The sequence below is a fragment of the Dendrobates tinctorius genome, unplaced genomic scaffold (genome assembly GCF_039654945.1).
Source record: "Dendrobates tinctorius isolate UK_male_01 unplaced genomic scaffold, ASM3965494v1 ptg000126l, whole genome shotgun sequence".
Taxonomy (NCBI): Eukaryota; Metazoa; Chordata; class Amphibia; order Anura; family Dendrobatidae; genus Dendrobates; species Dendrobates tinctorius.
In genome coordinates this window covers 20,543,527-20,549,526 of record NW_027361794.1, presented here as the reverse complement: position 1 = coordinate 20,549,526, position 6,000 = coordinate 20,543,527, and positions in this window count along the sequence as shown.

Here is a 6,000-nt window from a genome sequence, read left to right as displayed (position 1 = left end):
CCTGCTCCATCATTTCCAGCCCCCCTTTCATCATTTCCAGCACCCCCTCCATCATTTCCAGCACCCCCTCCATCATTTCCAGCACCCCCTCCATCATTTCCAGCACCCCCTCCATCATTTCCAACACCCCCTCCATCATTTCCAGCACCCCTCCATCATTTCCAGCACCCCTTCATCATTTCCAGCACCCCCCTCCATCATTTCCAGCACCCCCTCCATCATTTCCAGCACACCCCTCCATCATTTGCAGCCCCCCTTTCATCATTTCCAGCACACCCCTCCATCATTTCCAGCACCCCTCCATCATTTGCAGCCCCCCTTTCATCATTTCCAGCACCCCCTCCATCATTTCCAGCACCCCTCCATCATTTGCTGGCCTGCTCCATCATTTCCAGCACCCCTTTCATCATTTGCAGCCCCTCTTTCATCATTTCCAGCACCTCCTCCATCATTTCCAGCACCCCTCCATCATTTCCAGCACCCCTCCATCATTTGCAGCCTCCCTCCATCATTTCCAGCTCCACCTCCATCATTTGCAGCCCCCCTTTCATCATTTGCAGCCCCCCTTTCATCATTTCCAGCACCCCCTCCATCATTTCCAGCACCCCCTCCATCATTTCCAGCACCCCTCCATCATTTCCAGCACCCCCTCCATCATTTCCAGCACCCCTCCATCATTTGCTGGCCTGCTCCATCATTTTCAGCACCCCTTTCATCATTTGCAGCCCCCCTCCATCATTTCCAGCACCCCCTCCATCATTTCCAGCACCCCTCCATCATTTCCAGCACCCCTCCATCATTTCCAGCACCCCCTCCATCATTTCCAGCACCCCTCCATCATTTCCAGCACCCCTCCATCGTTTGCTGGCCTGCTCCATCATTTCCAGCACCCCTTTCATCATTTGGAACCCCCCCTCCATCATTTCCAGCACCCCCTCCATCATTTCCAGCACCCCTCCATCATTTGCTGGCTTGCTCCATCATTTCCAGCACCCCCTCCATCATTTCCAGCACCCCTCCATCATTTCCAGCACACCCCTCCATCATTTCCAGCACCCCCTCCATCATTTCCAGCCCCCGCTCCATCATTTCCAGCACACCCCTCCATCATTTGCAGCACACCCCTCCATCATTTGCAGCACCCCCTCCATCATTTCCAGCACCCCCTCCATCATTTCCAGCACACCCCTCCATCATTTGCAGCACCCCCTCCATCATTTCCAGCACACCCCTCCATCATTTCCAGCACCCCCTCCATCATTTCCAGCACCCACTCCATCATTTCCAGCACCCCTCCATCATTTGCAGCCCCCCCTCCATCATTTCCAGCACCCCCTCCATCATTTGCAGCCCCCCTTTCATCATTTGCAGCCCCCCTTTCATCATTTCCAGCACCCCTCCATCATTTCCAGCACCCCTCCATCATTTCCAGCACCCCATCCATCATTTCCAGCACTCCCTCCATCATTTCCAGCACCCCTCCATCATTTCCAGCACCCCTCCATCATTTGCTGGCCTGCTCCATCATTTCCAGCACCCCTTTCATCATTTGCAGCCCCCCTCCATCATTTCCAGCACCCCCTCCATCATTTCCAGCACCCCTCCATCATTTGCTGGCCTGCTCCATCATTTCCAGCACCCCCTCCATCATTTCCAGCACCCCTCCATCATTTCCAGCACACCCCTCCATCATTTCCAGCCCCCCCTCCATCATTTCCAGCCCCCCCTCCATCATTTCCAGCACACCCCTCCATCATTTCCAGCACACCCCTCCATCATTTGCAGCACCCCCTCCATCATTTCCAGCACCCCCTCCATCATTTCCAGCACACCCCTCCATCATTTGCAGCACCCCCTCCATCATTTCCAGCACACCCCTCCATCATTTGCAGCACCCCCTCCATCATTTCCAGCACCCCCTCCATCATTTCCAGCACACCCCTCCATCATTTGCAGCACCCCCTCCATCATTTCCAGCACACCCCTCCATCATTTCCAGCACACCCCTCCATCATTTCCAGCACCCCTCCATCATTTCCAGCACCCCCTCCATCATTTTCAGCCCCCTTTATGATTTGCAGCCCCCCTCCATCATTTGCAGCACCCCCTCCATCATTTCCAGCACCCCCTCCATCATTTGCAGCACCCCCTCCATCATTTCCAGCACCCCCTCCATCATTTGCAGCACCCCTCCATCATTTGCAGCACCCCCTCCATCATTTCCAGCACCCCCTCCATCATTTGCAGCACCCCCTCCATCATTTCCAGGCCCCCTCCATCATTTCCAGCACCCCCTCCATCATTTCCAGCACCCCCTCCATCATTTGCTGGCCTGCTCCATCATTTCCAGCACACCCCCTCCATCATTTCCAGCACACCCCCTCCATCATTTCCAGCACCCCCTCCATCATTTCCAGCACCCCCTCCATCATTTCCAGCACACCCCCTCCATCATTTCCAGCACCCCCTCCATCATTTGCTGGCCTGCTCCATCATTTCCAGCACCCCTTTCATCATTTGCAGCCCCCCTCCATCATTTCCAGCACCCCCTCCATCATTTCCAGCACCCCCTCCATCATTTCCAGCACCCCCTCCATCATTTCCAACACCCCCTCCATCATTTCCAGCACACCCCTCCATCATTTCCAGCACCCCTCCATCATTTGCAGCCCCCCATTCATCATTTCCAGCACACCCCTCCATCATTTCCAGCACACCCCTCCATCATTTGCAGCCCCCCTTTCATCATTTGCAGCCCCCCTTTCATCATTTCCAGCACCCCCTCCATCATTTCCAGCACCCCCTCCATCATTTCCAGCACCCCCTCCATCATTTCCAGCACACCCCCTCCATCATTTCCAGCACACCCCTCCATCATTTGCAGCCCCCCTTTCATCATTTCCAGCACACCCCTCCATCATTTCCAGCACCCCTCCATCATTTGCAGCCCCCCTTTCATCATTTCCAGCACACCCCTCCATCATTTCCAGCAGCCCCCCTTTCATCATTTGCAGCCCCCCTTTCATCATTTCCAGCACCCCCTCCATCATTTCCAGCACCCCCTCCATCATTTCCAGCACCCCCTCCATCATTTCCAGCACACCCCCTCCATCATTTCCAGCACCCCCTCCATCATTTCCAGCACACCCCCTCCATCATTTGCTGGCCTGCTCCATCATTTCCAGCCCCCCTTTCATCATTTCCAGCACCCCCTCCATCATTTCCAGCACCCCCTCCATCATTTCCAGCACCCCCTCCATCATTTCCAACACCCCCTCCATCATTTCCAGCACCCCTCCATCATTTCCAGCACCCCCTTCATCATTTCCAGCACCCCCCTCCATCATTTCCAGCACCCCCTCCATCATTTCCAGCACACCCCTCCATCATTTGCAGCCCCCCTTTCATCATTTCCAGCACACCCCTCCATCATTTCCAGCACCCCTCCATCATTTGCAGCCCCCCTTTCATCATTTCCAGCACCCCCTCCATCATTTCCAGCACCCCTCCATCATTTCCAGCACCCCTCCATCATTTGCTGGCCTGCTCCATCATTTCCAGCACCCCTTTCATCATTTGCAGCCCCCCTTTCATCATTTCCAGCACCTCCTCCATCATTTCCAGCACCCCTCCATCATTTCCAGCACCCCTCCATCATTTGCAGCCCCCCCTCCATCATTTCCAGCACCCCCTCCATCATTTGCAGCCCCCCTTTCATCATTTGCAGCCCCCCTTTCATCATTTCCAGCACCCCCTCCATCATTTCCAGCACCCCCTCCATCATTTCCAGCACCCCTCCATCATTTCCAGCACCCCCTCCATCATTTCCAGCACCCCTCCATCATTTCCAGCACCCCTCCATCATTTGCTGGCCTGCTCCATCATTTCCAGCACCCCTTTCATCATTTGCAGCCCCCCTCCATCATTTGCAGCCCCCCTCCATCATTTCCAGCACCCCCTCCATCATTTCCAGCACCCCCTCCATCATTTCCAGCACCCCTCCATCATTTCCAGCACCCCTCCATCATTTCCAGCACCCGCTCCATCATTTCCAGCACCCCCTCCATCATTTCCAGCACCCCCTTTCATCATTTCCAGCACCCCCTTTCATCATTTCCAGCACCCCCTCCATCATTTCCAGCACCCCCTCCATCATTTCCAGCACCCCTTTCATCATTTCCAGCACCCCCTCCATCATTTCCAGCACCCCCTCCATCATTTCCAGCACCCCCTTTCATCATTTCCAGCACCCCCTCCATCATTTCCAGCACCCCCTCCATCATTTCCAGCACCCCCTCCATCATTTCCAGCACCCCCTTTCATCATTTCCAGCACCCCCTTCATCATTTCCAGCACCCCTCCATCATTTCCAGCACCCCCTCCATCATTTCCAGCACCCCCTCCATCATTTCCAGCACCCCCTCCATCATTTCCAGCACCCCCTCCATCATTTCCAGCACCCCTTCCATCATTTCCAGCACCCCTCCATCATTTGCAGCCCCCCTTTCATCATTTGCAGCCCCCCTTTCATCATTTGCAGCCCCCCTTTCATCATTTCCAGCACCCCCTTTCATCATTTCCAGCACCTTCTCCATTATTTCCAGCACCCCCTCCATCATTTCCAGCACACCCCTCCATCATTTGCAGCCTCCCTTTCATCATTTCCAGCACACCCCTCCATCATTTCCAGCACCCCCTCCATCATTTGCAGCCCCCTCCACCATTGGCAGCCCCCCTTTCATCATTTGCAGCACCCCCTCCATCATTTCCAGGCCCCCTCCATCATTTCCAGCACCCCCTCCATCATTTCCAGCACCCCCTCCATCATTTGCTGGCCTGCTCCATCATTTCCAGCACACCCCCTCCATCATTTCCAGCACACCCCCTCCATCATTTCCAGCACCCCCTCCATCATTTCCAGCACCCCCTCCATCATTTCCAGCACACCCCCTCCATCATTTCCAGCACCCCCTCCATCATTTGCTGGCCTGCTCCATCATTTCCAGCACCCCTTTCATCATTTGCAGCCCCCCCTCCATCATTTCCAGCACACCCCTCCATCATTTCCAGCACACCCCTCCATCATTTGCAGCCCCCCTTTCATCATTTGCAGCCCCCCTTTCATCATTTCCAGCACCCCCTCCATCATTTCCAGCACCCCCTCCATCATTTCCAGCACCCCCTCCATCATTTCCAGCACACCCCCTCCATCATTTCCAGCACACCCCTCCATCATTTGCAGCCCCCCTTTCATCATTTCCAGCACACCCCTCCATCATTTCCAGCCCCCCCTTCATCATTTCCAGCACACCCCTCCATCATTTCCAGCACACCCCTCCATCATTTGCAGCCCCCCTTTCATCATTTGCAGCCCCCCTTTCATCATTTCCAGCACCCCCTCCATCATTTCCAGCACCCCCTCCATCATTTCCAGCACCCCCTCCATCATTTCCAGCACACCCCCTCCATCATTTCCAGCACCCCCTCCATCATTTCCAGCACCCCCTCCATCATTTCCAGCACACCCCCTCCATCATTTGCTGGCCTGCTCTATCATTTCCAGCCCCCCTTTCATCATTTCCAGCACCCCCTCCATCATTTCCAGCACCCCCTCCATCATTTCCAGCACCCCCTCCATCATTTCCAGCACCCCCTCCATCATTTCCAACACCCCCTCCATCATTTCCAGCACCCCTCCATCATTTCCAGCACCCCCTTCATCATTTCCAGCACCCCCCTCCATCATTTCCAGCACCCCCTCCATCATTTCCAGCACACCCCTCCATCATTTGCAGCCCCCTTTCATCATTTCCAGCACACCCCTCCATCATTTCCAACACCTCTCCATCATTTGCAGCCCCCCTTTCATCATTTCCAGCACCCCCTCCATCATTTCCAGCACCCCTCCATCATTTCCAGCACCCCTCCATCATTTGCTGGCCTGCTCCATCATTTCCAGCACCCCTTTCATCATTTGCAGCCCCTCTTTCATCATTTCCA